The 20,817-nt window shown below is 45.0% G+C and overlaps 1 non-coding gene across 1 annotated transcript; it reads left to right on the top strand.

Annotated features, from left to right (window-relative positions):
* Positions 1–20,404: 20,404 nt before the first annotated feature.
* Positions 20,405–20,583, top strand: LOC144805933 (small Cajal body-specific RNA 16). Its single transcript, XR_013605633.1, has one exon.
* Positions 20,584–20,817: the final 234 nt, after the last annotated feature.

Here is a 20,817-nt window from a genome sequence, read left to right as displayed (position 1 = left end):
TGTACTAGATCCTATGGTACTGATTATAGGACGCATAGGAGGGTTCACTTCATTTTTATGAGTTTTCGGAAGGCCATAAAGGGCAGGTACTACGGGACACTCTCTGTTGAGGAATCTGTGTTCTTCATCACAAATATATCCTTCGCTTAGGGCCTCATTAGTCATCTCCTGAATCTGAATATTCAGTCTCATCAGCTCTCTAGGTTGCGCTGGTCTATAGTGATCCTGTACTGATAGCATGTCCTGCATCTTTTTATTATACATTTCCTTATCAAAAACCGTTATACTCCCTCCCTTATCACAGGGTTTTACAATCAGATCGTGGTTATTTTTGATATTATTAAGGGCCATATTTTCTGTATGTGATATATTGAAACGAGGTTTAGTAGGATGTTTAACTATGCGTTCAATGTCCTTCAGGACATTTTGTTCAAATATATTACATTCTGGGCCCACCATATCTAGTGTGGGGGTGAACGTGGAGGGGGGTTTGCATTGCAATAGGTTGCTGCTTCCTACCTCTTCTGATCTGTGCATAAAGAATTTCTTAAGTCTTACTTTCCTGAAGAAGGAAAAAAGATCCTCATAGAGCTTGAACTTATTTAGAGGAGTAGATGGAATAAAAGACAAGCCTCGACTCAGTAGGGATAGTTCTTCTGTCTTGAGCTCTGTCGTTGACAAATTGTATATTGGCATAGTCCCTATATCTCTCTCGTTTACCACCAATATTGTTGGTTTCTGGTTTTCACATACCTTTGAGGTTGTGGGGGCATCTGTTGATGTTGTAGTCCCCCCCTGTCCTGTTGCCATCTGACATTCCTCCCTCTGAACTGTCCCCGTGGTAAAAAACCACGACCAGGGAAGGGGCGCTGAAATGGCCTACCTCTGTATGGTCTAGAGTTGTATTGACCATTTCCAGAATCATATTGATTGTCATTATCTGATTCCGAAGAACCGGTATCCGAAAAGTTGGTATAGCGCCTATTGTAATTATTAGTTTGGTTTGTGGCATAACTATTGGACCCATCATCATGATAATAATTCGGGTTCAAGTAAGGATATGCTTTCTCTTTTGTAAACCATCTAATATCCTTTCTCAACTTTTCTGATTTTTTATTTGTCAAATAAAGTTCAAAGTCTTTCATCTCCGCTAAAGTTTTGTCTAATTTTATTTGGGCTTCTTCTACTGCGTTTGATGTTTTTAGTTTTTCCTCCATATCTGAAATTTCTCGACTTAAGGTCGCCATGATGTCTTTGGCAGTTTCAATTATCAGCATCATCCAGTCCCTGGAGCAGCGGTTAGATATTAGTGACCACCGCTCCAGGAACTTTCTGACCTCAACAAATAATGCCGGAGCATTACGTACTCTCAACCCAGATGGTATCACTCCTACCTTTAGATATTCCAACATAGAGAATGCATGTGACTCAATGCGTTTAAGTTTCTTTTTAAGGTTAAGAAGATTTTGCCATTCACTATTATCCCCTTGTTGTGCTGTGGAAGGACCACCACTATCCAGTGCCTGTCCTATTAGTGAGGAAAAATCCTCATCGGAAAATCCAAAGGTCTGTAAACCTTCCATAGTATATAGTACCAGGTACTCGTATTAGCTATTTATTCGGCTACCCAATTTCTACTGTCAACCAACTAAACTCAATAAACTCATGCACAATGTCACCCCTCCCCAGGTATCAGGACCTAGACCCGCTAGACCAGACAAATAAAAATTGGAAGAAGTGGACTATCTCTAACAAAAATATCCCACAGTTAAAGAACTGTGAATGCAAGTGCAATGTTTGGGGACCCCTCTATGAGACCGTGTGGTCAGGGAAAAAGAGGAGAAAGAACATACAATAGTATCAAAAAATTCCCTCATCGACCATATTATTTACATACAAGGATTCCTTCACATGATTTGTCAATTCAATTCAAAGAGTACACCTGTAAACACTAAGGTTTATCTCAAAAATACATTTTTATTTATATGAAAAAGTTATTCATTATTTTTTATTTTTATTTTCTTTTTTGAAATAAGTTCATTTAGCAAGTGACAAAATGTAGACTTCAGTCCTACAATACATATGTTCATTGATACATATTTTTCTTATAATTCATACTGTTCCTAAAACAACCACATAATAAAATCCTAATATAACTATATCCCCCTGGATCACTTCATTCATGCACATTAATATCAACTCTCATACCACTCCTTTCACTCTCACAGCATCAATACAAACTATATCACAACTTGGTACTCAAGATGTCTCAATAACAATGTATGAGACCCAGCACTAGAATGGTCTACGCGCGTTTCGGTGGATTAATAGATGTCCAAAAACCACCTTCTTCAGGACCTTTTAAGATATAACACGTGTGGGTTCCAGGGGACCTACAAATACATATACAAAATATTAACATGGTGTACTAACATACAGATGAAATTAAAAATTGTCATTCCATTTGAATTGTCTAATCCAGACTAGTCCGGCCCACAACCACCCAGGTGAGGAGGTGTCACGTGCATGGCCTATTAAATTGGGGAAGTTGGCGCAAGATTAACAACCAAGAATTGCTTAGGCTAGCTATGCAATGTCGTTATAAAAGACACTATGAATTTCAATACCCCAGCAATTTTACATTTCTACTTTCCTATCTATTACTAACCAGTTTGTGTTGTTACATAAACCTTGCATATGAGATATTACTTTTCCAATATCCCAATGATGTCGATAGTTTTTCTAAATTATCCGTTTTGAGGTTCAGGGGGATCTTGTTAGTAGTTCCTATGATGACAAAATTAAGGAACCACTATTAGTGTACTTATGTCATTTTATAAAAATAGATAGCGTGATTTCGAGTAGCGTCATTTTACCTACTTGCACACACAGATTGAGGTCCGCATGTTATCCAAAGGCCACAGTCCTATTCCAAATTTCTAATAACCAGTGGTAGTGTCATCCTATTCAGGAGAAAAATGTGTGTGATTTTGATTATCTCTCCTGTTCTCTGATATTCTCTTATAACTATTTAACCACAACTGTTAACTCTACTAACCTTAGGAATTACGTCCTTGCAGATTCCCATTGGTCAAATCTGTTCTGTGGATATGTTCATAATTATTCTTAGTAGTCCAAAAAAATCTCTTGTGCAGTACCTGAAGAGAAATATGTATTCACACATAAGTGCTCTATATTACCATGTATTAGGTTAAGTGTACCGCTTAAAAGATTTTCCTTTTTTTTATTTTATACACAGAAGGGATGCTTTTAGCAAATTATATACCATAATACTCATAGTGTTTATTGTTAATTCATGTGAATCCTACATGTAATTAAAAGAAAGGCATAGATTTTTCGCACTAAGCCCGGACTATCTGGGACCCATATTGCATGGACGAAGAGCGGTGCAGGAGCACAGAGTCCTACCCAAAACCATTCGGATAAAGATCCCAAACTCCCGCTAACCCCTCTTAAAGTTTAAAAGGGCTTCGTCAAGTATAACTATTTTTACAGTTATCAGATGATCAACGCGAGCCCCACTCCCGTTCTTCTCGGACTCTTACCTTCTCTATTATATGTCCTTCGTTATCCGTCACTCCGTAACGCCTCCATACACTTCCATCTGTCGCCAGCTCAAATAGGGCGTTCCCCAAGGCTCTTCAGTGGCATCGTATGCTGATGAAATTCAGCTGTTGTTCACATATGACGACCCCACCCTGACTACATTTGATCCTCTGAAAGACTGCCTCTGTGATATAGCGCACTGGATGGATAATAACTTCCTGAGATTGAACGCAGGAAAAACTGAGGTTCTTTTCTTTCATCAATCTTCCCCTCTGGACTCGAACCTCTGGTGGCCGGTGGAGCTGAGCTCTGCCCCCTCACCCAAGGAATCAGTAAGAAACCTTGGGGTGAGATTGGACACCAGTCTCTCCTTCCACAGCAAAGTCCATGCAGTTGCTGCTGCCTGCTTCTCTAAAATCAGGATGATTAAAAAATTCATTAACTATCTTCCCAGCAACACTAGGAAAACAACAGTCCAGGCCTTAATTACTTCTCACCTGGATTATGCTAACGGCCTCTATCTCGGACTCACTTCGGGTCTGAACCATAGACTACAAATAGTTCAGAAAGCTGCTGTTCAGCGAGTCTGTGGCATCTCTCCCCGAGAACATATATCACCTTACCGGCGGAGGCTGCACTGGCTGCCGATCCATAAAAGGGCATAGTTTAAAGTGTTGTCTCTGGCCCATCGGGCAATAAAAGGACGCAGATCTGCCTATCTTTCGTCCTGTCTCCGTCCCTATATCAATGTTAGAAACCTTCGTTCCAATTCTAAGTTATTGCTGACCACACCCAGATTTAAAAAAGTTCGCTCTGGGGGCAGAACTTTCCAGGTGTATGCCTCTTCTCAATGGAACAAACCTCCTATCTCCCTCCGTAAAATCCAGGAGGAGTTACCTTTCCATAAAGCGCTTAAAACATTTCTCTTCTGCTAAATCCTTCTGGACTAGATCTAGTATTCTAAGTACCAACGCCGGGACACCCCGTTGGGGTAGCTGCGCGCTATACAAAATACACAAATATAAATATATAGTACCTTTTCTGATGATTGGGACTTCGAAACTGTTAATAATATGATGTCAGACTTTACAAATCATGAATACTTAGAAGGTTCATCAGATTATGACCAAATGTATTGTTATAATCACTATGGTCATCATTTCTTGCACAAATCTGCAAATCCTAGAAATGTATTAATGTATAACCAATGGGAACATTGTCCTACGCCACCAAAGGGTAGCTCAAAAACATTTTTTAGAAAATGCCCGTACTTTTCAGGGTTCAATGTATCCAATCCGGAATCATTTTACTTTAAAAATGTAAACAAAAACAGGAATGAAAAATATGTTAACAAATACCAAGCAAATTTATTCTACAGCCTTTTATGCTCAACTGTTTCACTAGGTTTCGAATCTTGGAAAGACAACATTGAGACAAAAAACTGTCTGGGGCACAAAATATTGGCAAGTGCAGAAGATAGAAGCTTTATTTAGAGCCTGCAGCATCCCTGAGCAAATTATGTTTTTGAATGACACTGTCTAAGAGACGTCTTGTCTTGGGTTAGCCAAGATAAAAGACTTGCACAATCCATCTATACCTACACCTACACCTGTTAGTGATAACACTTCAGAGGGGGGAGTCGACGTACATACTATTTTGCATCACAACAGAACAGATCCAGATTGGAATAAATGGTTGATCTGGCCCACAGACACAAACAACTGTCAAGATAGATTCCTGAATAAAACAAAGGGGTTCACATTCATTAGGCCAGAACCAAGATATGTTCAAAGACAGCATCCAGGAATATTAACAACATACAGTGTAGGGAAACTTTGCCTTGATTGGATACATAGATCTACACTTAAGGATGTAAAGTAACACTTATCTTTACTTAAAGATGGCGCTGATATTAGGGAATTGTTGCTAGGAACAAGAACACAGCGCCATAAACGTTTTATATATGCCGGTATCTTTGCTGCTTATAATGAATCATGGAAAATTACGCAAGCAGAGACTGCAGAACGAATACGAGAAATTGATCGTATTCATTTAGAGAAATCTCTCTCTGTGGTTGACAATGGGTTAACGACTCTGTGGTCCAGGATATATTCTTTAGATAGCATAGTGTCTTCTGCCATAGACATCATGGAACAGGACTTGGTCATGTTGCAACATGGTCAGTCGCAAGTACGTTCTATCATGCTATTAGGCTGGACGTTGCAAAACCTTCATTCAGGCTATACTACGTCACTGTTTTCAGAATTCAATCTCACTGATAAACAGATCAAATTGGCACAAAGGGAGCAGACAATACGGTGCTGAGCATTGAAAAACTGGAAAGATTGCCATTTACTGTCGCTGAAAAGCCAGTTATGGAATGGATTATACATTGGAACATTCACTCAGTCTGTTACAATTTTCCATTTTCAATATTGCCTACAACATATACCAGCAGGCACATATAAAAGGTTGGGTAAAGAATACATCAAGACATCCTGGGAATTGCTGTACAAATACAGATGTTGGAGTGGGGGTCGTGAAGTATTTCTTAGCGGGGAAAATTGTGAAAATGCAATCCAATTTTTGGACAACTATCGAATGGGAGTTACCTTATGTTGAATGATCGCAGCTGCTGTGGCATGTTGCCAGGAATACCATACCTAGTAACTGTGTCAGCCAGGGTCACTTGCTGTATGCAAGTATTGTTTCCTAAAACCAAGACAGCCGGGAGTCGCCACTTTGGCCTTCACTGAACATCTCTTCTATACAAATACATACTTTAAGCAGAATGAAAGCCATTCTTTTGCAAAAAACACTGCCACTGACCTCGGCCAAAGAAACCTATGATCTGCAAATCGCAAGGACTTCTGCAGAGTTACATGCCCTCTTAACTACACATTGCCCTATACATTTCTCAGAAATATTAAGACGTATCTTGAACATGTCTGTTACGAGTGGTATTGTACATGTATTTAAGACCGTATTTTCTGGACTGTTAGCACCTTTTGAAACTCCTGAAGCCTTGCTGAGGAGCGATCCAGCCCCCACCTGTATCCTCGACCTTTCACTTACTTCCTGCCTCGCAGTGCCCGGTGCAGCTTGGCTCTGCCTCTGAGTCTGCCAAGACTATGTTGTGATTCCAGCTATCAGTTCAGTCCTCCTTCTCTGCATTCCTAAGCTACTGAACTGCATCAATAGTTTCCGTCACTGTCTAGCCTATGCGGCTCCATGTTAAGAGAAATACTGTATTTAATGGTCATTTAGTATTCTTCATCACGCACTACATGTGGAATTATGCATGGTCCAGTCTTAGAGTCAGTTAGCTTTTCCCCTCATGACTTCTAGTTTATATCAACATGTTCCCTAAACATCAGATACCAGATAGGGTTTAGGTACATGTCGCTCCGACCCTCCAGACTTTAGTCTCTGCTCCTAGCACAGAGTTCATAGCCCCCAGCTTCTCCTCGTAACACGTCATTGCCAGTTTGCGCGCACCACCAGGTTAGAGGTCCCGGCTCCTTAGGTAGCCCCCTCCTATGTTTCCGCCCATTCACGACATATTCTGTTACGTTTGCATCACATGTCTATGTATACGCCCAGTTACACCTACTTTTACTCTTATCTTTCGCGACTGCTACGCGTCACGCCTTCTGCTCCACCCACTGCTACGCCTACTGCAATGTAATGCTATGTGTTTGCGTTATGTATATATGTTCACGCATTGTTATTAAAAGCCAGCGCGCTCATCCCAGACCCAGCCCCAGCAGCTGCTGGGCCCTGTCATCCTATTCCTATGCAGGTTGTCCTGTCCCTGTCCTTTATGCTGTAATAAACCTGCAAAACTCCTACTACCTCGAATCTTGACTCTTATTTATTGAGCTATCTGTTATGATATATGTCTAGTCAAAAATAGGGTATTATTTATTTATTTACCACACTTTTACCCTCATTCCTTCTCTCTCTTTCTTTTACCCTCATTCCTTCTCTCTCTTTCTTTTACCCTCATTCCTTCTCTCTCCTTCTTTTACCCTCATTCCTTCTCTCTCCTTCTTTTGCCCTCATTCCTTCTCTCTCCTTCTTTTACCCTCATTCCTTCTCTCTCCTTCCTCTGTCCTCAGTCAGAGAGACGGTAGAAGGTGGGGAGAGACGAGGGGTGTCTATGAAGATAAGATTACTTCGGATTGCAGAGACTGAAGGGACTTCCAGTTCAGATGGGTGTGACGTAGCCTGGTTTTAGGCTGGAGGTGGCGAGGAAGGGTGAAGTTGGGAATGGAGAAATGGTTTGGGTGTGATATGAAACTAGGGGGGTGAGCCGTAGGAGGATAGAGAATAAAAGGGCCGGAGAGCAAAGGAGATGTGGTCTTAGACTCAAGTTAGAAACATCCAGTGGAAGGGAGACCGCAGCATCCAGACTGGAAGAGCTACCGAGCTGCGCGTGGAGAGAAGAACGATCACTCCACACACACTGCAATATTACAGAAGATTTTGTGTCCTACTGTCCCTTAGTGGCATTCCAGGGCAATCTGTGGCAATCGAAATACTTTTTTAGGTGCACACTTAAACTGGGAATCTTGTGAAAAGAAATATGATTTAATCAATGTTTTAAAGTAAGGTTTGGGGTTCCCAAGAACGTTAGAGCCAAAGTAGGATTAAACGCTGCATTCTGAAGCACGTTCCACCAGAAACATTGGTAAAATCTAGATGAGACTGAAAGACAAAGTCAAGGAAGATTTATGGCATGCCACAAGGGATTTTGATAAAAAGTATGAGGCAAAAATACCACATTACAAGGACCCCTGATCTAAAGCATTTATGAAAATTAATAATATTGAAGGTGGATCTAAAATACGTGAATCTGTCTCTGTGCAGTGGCATAACATTAGCTCCTGCGGGGTAGCCGCTGCCAGCACTGCGCATGTGCAGCAGACTCCTGGCTTGAGAGCTCCTGACTGGGCCCAACGTGTGGGGCCCCCCTATGTTCTTTGCAGGGGGCCCCCTCAAGTTTTGTTACGCCACTGGGGTGGGAGGGGTGCATGTTCTGCCAACAACCTGCCAGGCCGTGCACACGTGCATCACCCTCTCTGCCTGCATTTGCGCTCCATGCTTCTGAAAGGTAAGAACAAAAGTGCATTTGTGCCACTTCCAAAGCCCAAAAATGCCAGTAACCCCGGCATACATGCCAGTGACCCATACAAACCCCATACATGCCAGTAAACCGATTCAAAGCCCCATTCTCCAGATTTTATTTTTTTTATCTCCCTCTTTGCTCTCCTGAAATGTTGACATACATAGCAGAAGGTAAACATCACGCCAATGGAGCTTGGAAGCGGGGCCTGCTGCAGCCAGGCTCACGCGCCGTGCAGCTGAGCCTTGTTTTGTGGCTCTCACGGACTGGATGTGGCAGAACGGCCGGAGTGCGCGAGGCCCAAACGAACACCAGGAATCAGACACCAGGATCACCACGAACACACCCACGGGGACGGGATTATATGGAACAGTTTGACTATGGCGATGTCACGGTCTCTCTTTAGTTCTTCATAAATAACAAAAATATTTTTTTTTAAAGCATAAAAGCCAATAAAAAATATTACTACCTCACACACACATTTGGGCGTTTGAGGTCCCCTCACCTCTCCTTGAGCACCAGGTCAGTGGGGGCTGCGGGGCCTGGGGAGAGGCGCACCGGGGGCCGGCTCGACTGACTCCGGCACCGGGGCCCGGCTGCCCGTGAGGAATGGGGCCCGGTGTGTTATTCCCCGCCGAGTGACGCGCGAGCTCCGGCCGCTGCACGAGCCACCATGGCACGCGCGAACAAAACAACTATCACAGCTGCCCATGCGCAGCACCGCGCGTCACAGCTGCGCAAGTGCGGGGCGAAGACACTACTTCGTAAGGCAGAGCTAGGAGCTTGCACGGGGTACAGACTGTGAAGTGCCTTGGACAGAGGCCGCTCAGTCTCACTGCGCCTGCGCAGAGTATAACCACTCAGACTCACTGCGCATGCGCAGAGCAAAGACCAACTCACCCATAGAGGAGCAGAACCGAGAGCTTTGCACAGAAATGCATTTCACCCTGTGTTGTGCCTCGAGGCGCCTCGCGCTCCGCGGCGGGAGGCAGTCGTTGTATCTCTTGAGCTGTGCTGTCGGAGTCTGTGTTGTGAATTAAATAAAGAAATCTTTCTTACAACGACTTCTGGCGTTGGAGTGTCTTAACAGCGCGCTCGGTCCTCCGCGCATGCGCAGTTGTTATTTCAAAGCCTTCCTTAACTCGCGCTCCGCGGCGGAAGGTGGTATCTATACTCAGCACATGCGCATTTGTTCATCTATCAGGCCGTCTTTCACCGTGTTTCGCTGTAGGAGGCAGTGTCTATCTCCAATGCATGCGCTGGAGATAGCGCACGCGCATGCGCAGTTCTCCATGAACAGGCCCTCTTTATCCCGCGCTCATGGTTCAGTCCTGGCCTCAGCTCAGCAGGGAGCACAACAACCAAACTACCACATGAAACCCCAGGTGAGGCCAGACCCCCAGCAGGGCCCACAGCACCCACATGAAACCCCAGGTGAGCCCAGACCCCCAGCAGGGCCCACATGAAACCCCAGGTGAGGCCAAGAGACACAAAGACTGTCTGCTGCTGGAGGGTCTCGAGCCTGCTCTCCTGGATTCATCTGTTGTTGTTGTTGCATCGATCGATGATTATTTTGTCTCAGCAATGCTCATTGGCCCTCACTGCTGGAGTTGGGTCGCTCTTTTCAAGGCCTCAGCAAACGGTGACATTTGTGTCGCCTGAAAAGTCTGTGATGAGAAGATCGACTTGAATCCCGTTTGTGGCTTTCCCCAGAGTAAAGGGGGGCCGCCCCGTCAATCGAAAGTGAAAGAACGCACTCCCAGGCAGCACCGACTGCGCCTCATTGCACCTGGGCCTGGGCCTGCACAGCATCATCTGATGAGGCTAAAACTCCCCCAAATATGACTCAACCTCACCAGGGCCTCAGTAACCAGGCAGCGGTCAGCCAATGCCCATCAGGTAAACAAGCATTGGCATCGCCAGTAGGTCTCGCCTCTGGGACCTTATAAGTGTTTAGTTATCCAGCACAATATCCTTGGTGCAACAACATCAACTGTTGCATGGCTAAACACTTATAAGGTTCCCAAAGGCGCGACCTATTGGCTGTGCAAATGCTTGTTTTTGATCCAGTGCTCCTACCAAAATTCTGCATAAATGACTCTACCTACTACCACCAAACTTACCATACAATACCAGGCCCATATCAACAACAGAGCGACTGAATTATGAGGCGATTAGATCTATATATGTTGTTTAAACTATCCACAATAAACAAGACCAGCTTGTCATTTAGTAAGTTTATTCAAACATATTCAGAAAAACTTAGGTTTTGGAACTTTATTAAACAGGTATTAGAAAATGTCATAAAGAGAGGTTTATTCAGCATTAATAAAGAGAGAGCTTGATTGAAGAAATATTATTCATTAACAGAAATAAGCGAAAATAAGCATTTCCAAACCCTAACTATTTCCCTGTCTCTACCCTCATCGCCTGAAAACAACGTCTTTAAAAGTCTCCTTTCCTTAAGTGCGCTCGTCCATCAGCAGAACACGTCCCTCTGGAAAGAAGAAGCGTAGAAAAAAAAGTCTGCTCCTTGAGCCAATTCTTATACCCTAAAACTAAGGCTAAACTAACTATTTTCACATTCCAACAGCTGAATTCTGGCTCCCCATTGGCTGAACCACCTCGTGCCACAGTAATTTGTGACATCTTCCGTCTCAGGTCCGGGCTTTTTCACTAACCCATTGTTCATGCACAGAGTCCTGACGACACTTCCTTAGGCTACTACATTTTGTAGCAAAGATGTTCATGTAATGCACAAAAATGCCGCGGCTCTTCCTCCCAACCTTGAGCCTGTCCGTTCTGAGCTTCCCGTGGTACAATAGCAAACCTCTCCACAGGGTCGCCTTTTGGCAGTTCTTTTCAAAACTTTCCACAATAAGAGTTTATAGGCTTCTTATCTTTTTTCAAAATAAGTTTTTTCTTGTGGCTTTACATCAGCAGGCCTCTTTTCAGAAAGCGTCACTTTTTAAAATGCATTATTTTTCTGCAGCCAACTCTAAGCTTCATTTGGAAAACTATTATTTAAACAAACACAAAACTTCAATTAATTATAGAATTGACATTTGTTCTGATACCCACCCCCTTTGCTAAATGTTAACCCATTAATTATGTTACCTAGCAAAAGCACATTTAAGCAGCAAATATTACCTTTGATATACCAATCCGATCTGGAACTGCATTTGTCACAGAAAAGACAAGACAAAAGCACATTTAAAAGTACATGCTATTATTTTTGACAGCAGCAGTTAGTATATGACAAAGACAATAGACAATAATTATTGTATTATTTCTTTTGCATTTAGCACAAATAAGCATAATGTTAGTCCCATGTGTTCATTTTGCACAGTTTATTCTAGGTTGATTTAATAACATGCAGCAAACATATTAGTTTTATTAAACATTATGGAAGTCTGGCTTCACAAGTCTGAACAAAATATTGTTCATTAACCCGCTCCATCATTTTCATTGGTTCCTGTTTGAGCCTTTTAGAGATGCATGCTTCTGTTTCCACCTCGTGTCTAACTACTTACCCCTTTTGTTGATCTAGATCATGGGTACTCACAAACATTTTCTCGGGGGCCGTAAAGTTTGGTCTGTGGTGTGACCGAGGGCCGCCCTGATGCCAGCGGGGTGTAAAGTCGGGGTAGGGAAACAAAGCAAGTGTGGCTCACTGGTTAGAGGAGGCAGACCTGGAAGCAGAGGTCAGCCCGGGACCAGGGTTCAATTCCCGGCTCGGCGGGGTCGTGAGTCCTAAAATGTCCATGGACTCGACAATTCTCACTCCGGTGCCTACTCGATTCACGGGTTCACACTCTGCGACTCTGGGCAATAGCTTGCTTAATCTCCACAACGGCCCCTCGCGGCGGGATGCCTGGCTTTCACCTTGCGGATACCCTGCCGGGGTTATCTCACAGGGGAATACCAGGACGGGTTCCCTAAGCAAGCGCTTAGAAACCGCTCGGTGATTTGCGCTATATAAATTCCTGTACATTTACATCTAGTGGCTGCCTTTAAGAATGAAGGTGTTTCTAAAGATAAAGGCCTAGTTACCTCCTTTTCCTAACTGCAATTAACCTTTAAATAAGTGTTTGCTGTATATGTACGTTTCTTTTTCATGTTGGTTCTAAGTCAAGTAAACGGCAGCCCAGTGCTGCTGCTGCCCGGGGGTCCGCATGTAAAGACCTGGAGGGCCTTATGCGGCCCCCGGGCCGTACTTTGAGTATCACTGATCTAGATCCTCCCGGCGACCGCCCCAGCTACAAGTGTATTTCCATATTCTTCAAAAAGGAGTCGGGGTTGAGCCGGGGCCGCTGTATCTCCTTTGCTCTCAGTTGTCCCATGGGAGTAAAAGTTGCTCATTCTGCTAATCCTTCCCTAATTTTCCAGAAGTCTCAGAGCAGACAGGCTCGCTGAGTCATTCTTGGTTACTGAGTGAGTCTGTTACATTTTTGCAACATTTATTCAGCGAGTCTGTTTATTCCTAATGTATGGCGACAAGAGGCTCAGATCAGATTCTTCCTGTTTCTCTTGCTAAGCCATAGCGCGTCCATTGGGGGAGTGGGAGGGGTAGAGCTGGGGCTGCCCTTCCAGATGCTCACACCCTGCACAGCTCAAGAAGCTGCCATGGCTTAACAAGAGAAACAGGAAGAATCAGAGAAACTGACACAGGTCAGACACACGGTACCAGAGAGTACTAACTGAGAACTTGCTTCATCGCACAGTCTTTTTTAGCCAGAGTATTTTGATTGATTGAATGTATCGCTTTTAAAATTACTCTAGATGCATCTAAGACAATCGCATTTTAAATGTAAAGCTTTTTGAAATACATGTTTTTTTAAACTGAAATTGAATTGAATGCTTACTCACTGTGGGGAAGCCTGACTTACGTCGAACAGTAGAACGGGAGCTGGGCGGGGCAGGACCAGTGAGCACAGCTGAGAGGACTCGCCCTTGGTGGGAGAGAGGGACAGGTGAGCGCTCTAGTAGTTAAGCAAAAGCCTACTTATGGTGCCCGCAGCACTGACGCGCAGCGGCACACTGCGGGCGTGCCTTAGGCGGTGAACAACACTTACAACACAACTTTTACATCGCAGAGCCTTTACAACGCAACCATTAAAACGAAAACTATTACAACGCATTGCTCTGGGGGCGCTCTAGGATAGGGAATAGGTTAATTTACTATCCAATAACCTTCCCTAGTGTCCACGGGGACTGGAGTTGGAATAGTAAATTAAACTATTCACTATCCAGCCCCCAAAAGCACTACGCGTTGTAATGGACTGCGCTGTAATAAATGCGTTGTAAAGGCATGCGATGTAAATGCATGCGTTGTAATGTCATACATCCGCCTTAGGCAAGCCTGTCTGCGTCCGGACATGGTCAAGCGCAAGGCACCATGCCGGATTTGTCCCAGAAAATGGTAAGCTCATCACATATGATAGAGCATTATTACTCTCATTGAGATACTCGGGTAGAGCCCATTGTGAGATGACTCTAGCGCCAACAAGCTTGATAGGGAAGAAGATGTCATGCCCTATCTGCCGGACTGAGTTTAACTCAGGCAAGATTGAAGGGCTACTACAACTAGATAGGCCCACAAGGAATGAGATATGGGACTTATTAACAGTAGATCCTTGCCAGCACACACCACAGAAATCATAATGCTAATAGAGAATGAAGAACGTGACATTCTCTCCGTTACTGAAACGTAGTTGAAAGACTGGTCCGACCCTGACATAATCCAAGGACTAACCCCAGATTTCCTTATCCAAAGGCAAGATAGGATGGGAAAAACCGGAGGCGGGGTAGCAATCATTTACAAAAATGACTATGAATGCATGATATCGTCCGTTGCCGCCACCAACAGTGAAACTGTACAATTCAGCCTAAAACATCGGCTAATAACTCGTTTTCAGGCACACTGCTCTTTAGACCCCAGGACCCCCCACTCCATTCCTAGAGGAATTTCCCAGCTTAATAGCAGACATGGTGGCCAGCAAGAGCTCCATTACATTATTGGGGGACTTTAACTTCCATCTGAATGAACCTGATAATACCACAGCAGTTAGATTAATTCATGACATGGAGGCCATGCAACTGAAACAACTGATAAACACAAGCACCCTTGTAAAGGGTACCATACTGGATGCCATTTTTAGGTCTCGCATATGCAGTGCGCATGTGCTGCATAGGAGGTCCTTTAGCCGTTGCTCTGCTCTTTTTGGAAGCACATACTCGTGCTTGTGGCGGCATCCGCCTTGCGGGAGCAAGCAAGGGCGCGCCACAATCATAAGTATGTGCTTCCAAAAAGAGCTGACTGTGCACACACGCACGCTGACATTCTAACGTGCTGCAAGTGCACGCATGCACTACTTGCATCTTCAAATGGCACTTGCTTTAACAAATCTCATCAAAGATCGCTCCTACCACTGATGCACGCACATCCACAGGGAGAATATTTGAATGTGCTTTACTTAATCAAAACCTGTTCATTCAACGATGGCTCCGTGGATGCGCAAGCATCAGCCAGAGCTTGCTTTGAGTACACTTTTGAATAGTTAACAAAATGCCACTTAAGGACAGCCACCGCAGATACGCATGCATACATGAATATCTAGGACAACAACAAGCACCTGTAAAGAAAATAGTTTTTGCAAGCTTGTTTTATACTCAGACTTTTGAAGATGACTGTCGGGAGTTCAGGTATTGTTGCAAGATTTGCTCCTGCTTCCAAATAAACCACCAGAGAGGTCTCGTCTGTGGCAGAGATGCATTTTCAGAGTCTCAGAGTCCTTCAATTGAATCTCTTTATTAGTTTAAAATGAGCAATAAACAGTTAGTGTAGACTCGTACTAGGGTTCGCCTGCAACACGAGTCAGAATAGAATAATATCATATCTCCTCAGAATTACAAACATGTATTTATTTATTTTATTTTATTTATTTATCAGATTTATAGTGCGCATGGCTGCCCCAGCGACGGGTCGTCCCAGCGCAGACCACAGACTCCCGGACAAGAACCAGATACGAAAAGCTTTAAGCCGGAAAGAGCCAGGTCTTTATGACCTTCCGGAATGCAAGATGATTCCGGATCACTCTGATGAACACAGGGAGTGAGATCCAGAGTTGCGCGGCCAGGCTGCGAAAGGAACGGCCACCCGCTCTGGCTTTCCAGACACGCGGGGTGCACACCAGAGCTAAGGCGGCAGATCGTAAGGACGTCGTGGCGCATAGAACTCTAGCAGCCCCGTCAGTCCCGCCGGTGCCTGAGGTAACAAGATCTTATGCGCCAAACAAAGCGCCTTGAATTGAATGCGCTTTTCTACCGGTAACCAGTGAAGTTTCTGAAGTACATGGGAAACCGAGCAAGTGTGCGGAAGGGCCATCAGCATGCGGGCAGCTGCATTCTGTGCCCTTTGAAGACGCTTGACGCTAGCCTTGTTCGCGCCCAGGTATAGGCAGTTCCCGTAATCCAGTCTAGACAAAATTGTCGACTGAAGGATGATTTGGCGAACTTTAGGAGGGAAAAAGCCCAACAACGGTTTCAGGCCCCTCCGAAGCCCAAAATAAGCCCCAGCCACTGCTTTGGATTGGGTGTCAAATGTTAGGCCATTGTCAAACCAAATGCCTAGGTTTTTCACTGTCTCCTTGGGTGAGGCGGCAGGTTTCAGGCGGTCCGGCCAATAAATCTCGGACCACAGCCCCTGATCTTTCCCAAACAGCAAGATCTCGGACTTGCTGGCGTTAAGCTGTAAGTAGTTCATCGCCATCCAGTCCACAATCACAGAGAGGTCCTCTTTAAACTTGATCAAGTTGGTACAGCTTTTCTTGGAAAAAGCGATCACTAGCTGAGTATCATAAGCGTATGATGCCAGTGACAAACCCCTTCCCTTCGCCAACACAGCCAGTGGCTGGACGTATATGTTAAACAATAGAGGGCTTAACACTGAACCCTGCAGTACACCCTGGCGCAAGGCGAGCTCTTGAGAATGGAAAGGAGGGACACGAACTTGGAAGGACCATCCCTCCAGAAAAGACCGTAGCCACTCCAGAGCCATGTCCCTGATGACAATTTCCTGCAGGCGGTTTAAGAGTGTCGCATGGGAGACGGTGCCGAAAGCGGCACTTAGGTCCAAAAGGACCAAGGCCACTGAGTCTCCGACATCCAGGTTCACTCGAATGGCCTCCGTGACTACCAATAATGCAGACTCAGTGCTATGGCGGGCACGGAAGCCATGTTGGGATGGGTCAAAGATGGCATTCTGCTTCGCAAACTTGGATAAAATGGAATTCACATGCGATTCTGCCACCTTTGCCAAGAATGGCAGTTGGGAGATCAGGCGATAGTTAGCTGACTCTGCAGGGTCCAACGAGGGTTTTTTGAGCAGATGAATAACCTTGGCATGTTTCCAGGCCCTTGGAACAGACGCTGAGGTCAAAGAGAGATTAACTAGGTTGAGGTTCAGCGGAAAAACAAGAAAATGGACTGACGAAAGTGAGCAGGCGTCAGTGTATCCGCTGGTGAACCTGATTTGATCTTTGAGCAGAGAGCCTCAAACTCCTGCTGAGACAGCGGAGGAAAAGATGACAGGGTGTTAACCCCCATGAAACCCAAAGTCCCCGGGTCCCCCACCACCTGGGGCGAAATAGTGGTGGGTAAACCCTGATAAATCTTCTCGACTTTATTCACAAAGTACAGGGCCAACTCAGTACACTGCTGATCGGAGGAGATCGAAGAAGTCCCCGTGGTGCCTCCGCTCTTCATGCTCTTCAGCACAGCGAAGATCGTTTTAGCAGGGTTAGTACTGGCCAGAATTTTATCGGCCACAAACCTGGCTCGAGCTTGCTGAATAAGCTTATGAAACCGATTAATTGCGGCACGATATTTCCTTTTTGCCGCCTGGTCATAGGAGCGCCTCCAGGCACGTTCCAACTGCTTGCAGCCCTTTTTGGCCGTGACTAATGAGTCACTAAACCAAAGGTTCGATGGCCCACGAAATTTCCCTCCCAGCCTCGCCGGAATACAACTTCCAGGCCTGAGGTTACCCACTCATTAAAGCACGAATTTGCTATTTCCATATCCGGCGGCAACTGGGGCCTATGCCTCGACAGCCATGTCGAGAGACAGCCAGAGTCGAGCTTGTGCCAAGGGCACTTTAGAACAGGAGCTGGGCAGATCAAGTCGCCTTTTACCTGAAGTCGCATGTTAAAAGGGACCAAGAAATGGTCGGTCCATGCCTGCGGAACGGGCGGTAGAATCGTAAAAGGGCTTAAGTTGGAAAAGATAGGGTCCAGCAGGTGACCAGCCACATAAGTACCTGTTTGAACCTGTTGGATCAGCTGATAGGCCTCCAGATCCGCCAAAAAGCTGGCGATCTAAGCCGTCCGGCAATTATCAAGATGGAGGTTGAGGTCCCCGAGAATAGTGAAATTTGCCGTCCTGCATGCATATTGCCCGACTTTGTTGAGCAGATCTTCTCTAAAGGGAAAAGATTGACCTGGCGGGTGGTAAATGAGGAGGCCGGTCATAGTGAAATTATAATTCAGTGTGATTTTAAACAGAGCGCTTTCACAGCCAGCAATGTTCTCTTTGCTCAGGGAACAATTGTAGACTTCCTTTGCAATGATTGCAATGCCCCCCCCCCCTCTGCCGGCCTCTCTGCAAATACTATATAACCTATATCCCAAAGGAAGGGCCAACCAGGATTCCGCCACCGAGTCAGGCGTAAGCCATGTCTCGGTCAGGAATAGAACATCCGGAGCCTCCTCTGTTAGGAGATCGAAAACCTCACCGTGATGTTTGGCAAGAGATCTACAGTTCAAACTCAAAAACTTTAGATCAATACCATCTCCCAGGCGGGAATAGGAATCCTTAGATGGAAAATGGCAGGCACAGTACTTGCAGTGAAAAGCATCCTCGCTTGGAGCCCAGACAGGAGAGGGACACTTAACTTCCCACGCCAATAGCTCATCACGCGCATACACAATGCGAGCAGCAGTGAAAAGGGCAGGGGTCCTGGCGACGGCCCGGCGCGGACGGGTGCAGACGGACTTGCCTTAGGCCCCGGAGGTGGCCAGGCAGGCGAGTCAGCAATCACTAGTCTGCGACCTCGTCGTTCCTGCCCCAAGATGGCGAACACACTCTTTCCCTTGCCCCGACCAGTGGATCCCCGAGGGCAGCAACAGTGCAATCAGCTTTAAAATACGGGGCAAAGAGGTAGAAGATAAAAGCAATTAGGTCCCCACACAGTTAGAAGCACAAATATGTATGAGCAGCGAAATTATTAATGCAGCGCTAGCAAAGCTCCCGGCTCACACCTCCGGAGTATGGAGTATGAAACATGCATAGATGGTGCCTTCAGCATGCCAATGCACAACATTGATGCCATTTTTAGGTCTCGGCTAGAGTAGGCTGCGCTTGCGCAGTCTCGCTGGAGAGATTTTATGTTTTCTAGTAGTGGGGCTTAAACCCGCCCCTCTTCTCCATTGGCTGGCTTACTAAACGGCAGCCAGCCATTGGAGAAGAGGTTTGTCTGTCAATTTAAGCCCCGTCTTTTTCGGATTGGGGAGGCAATTTTTTTCGGTTCTTTCTTTCTGTGACGTCTTCAGTCAATCAAAAAAACACGCCCCCAATCTGAAAAGGACGGGGCTTAGTTCCTTCGTGTTTACACTTGTTTTTTTATTTTACTTGATATGTTTATTCCATCGCTTGGCTAGTACATGAGATGTTAAGGCTAGACACGTAACACAGAACATTCCGCACTCCCCAAATATGTTATATTCTCCTCCTCGTATATCGTAGAAAAACGGTTTGACCTTTTCTGTGAATAATAAATAAAATGTCGGAAGTCAAACCCAACATAGCAACTTGGCAATATTTTAGTTGTCTTTTATTCATATTAATGACAAGGCTCGGCTGGATAGGTCTCTGAATATCCACTTTTGAAATGTTCACCAGCGTGCGTGTGAAGCCTCAACAAAAAATTACGTCAGGAATGTTAGTTGTGTTGCAACGTTTGCGATTGGATTAGTGATCTCGCGAGAGTTCTTTGAGCGAGTCCCTGTGATATTAGCTGGTAGACCCCGTGCGTCTCTCTTTCACCCCCAACATGGCACCGAAGGCCAAGAAGGAAGGTAAGAGCTGGAGGCCGAGTGAACAGGCCTTCGGGGGATTTGTGGGGAAAAGAGCTCGCTGAAGGGTTTATTTTGTGGAGAAACGTGATAATTGTCTGTCAACCTCCGTGCAGGGTGTTGTAGGCAATGTACAGCCTTAAATTGTAGATAAGAGTTGGACCGCATGTGTAAGGGAGTACCGGAACGTGTCGCGCTTCCTGAACAGGCGCACAGAATTCTTTAACGTTCCTGCACTGTTTCGTTAGTGGATATTTTTTCCATTTGTTTAGGGAGGTAGGAGGGAAGTGATTAATTATCCGGGGCGTTTTCTAGTGCTTTATACCTGGGATGCGAGGAGCTTCTTATGAGCAGGAATGCAAATTATATTTGTAGTCCGTTGAGTGGTTTTATATAGCGCCCTTGGGGGAAGTTGTAAAGAATGAAAGTAATCCGTATTACAGTCCCCGGGAACGTGCCCGGCATAAACCCACGTCATTTTTTTTCTGTTTGATTTTATTTTAAGTGTAAACTGCTTTACTGCCTGTTCTTGCATGTGTGTGTGTGGATATTTCATTTCGCTCTGGTGATGGAGCACATGGTCAAGGAGGATGGCTCTTGTGTGGCTGAACCCTGCCTGGGCTCAGTTCGATACCAAGGCAGCCAGTCCTGGACCTAGAGAAACCAAAGGGCTACCTCCTCAGAGGGGCTTGTGCAGTTACAGGTGTGAACATTTTAGCAGCAGTTTGGTGATCATGTATGATACTGCAAACACGCGTTTAGGTGAAGTACTCTTACCTTACCTATGACTAAAATTTGTATATTTAGCCTGGTTTAGTAGCTCAGCAGATAACCTGGAAAGAGGTACATAGAGCCTTGCCTGCACTTCCAAAACGACAGTTGGTAAAGGGAATACTGTTGAAGTAACGTTAAACTAATTATCTCAAGCGGGTTTTGTGAACTTGGCTGCTTAGTCCGTTCATCTTTACAAAATCTGTTCAACTTATTTAA

The sequence above is a fragment of the Lissotriton helveticus genome, assembly GCF_964261635.1.
Source record: "Lissotriton helveticus chromosome 1_1 unlocalized genomic scaffold, aLisHel1.1 SUPER_1_unloc_33, whole genome shotgun sequence".
NCBI classification, from domain to species: domain Eukaryota; kingdom Metazoa; phylum Chordata; class Amphibia; order Caudata; family Salamandridae; genus Lissotriton; species Lissotriton helveticus.
Note: the sequence above shows the minus strand (reverse complement) of the source record. Positions and strands in the feature narration are given on the sequence as shown.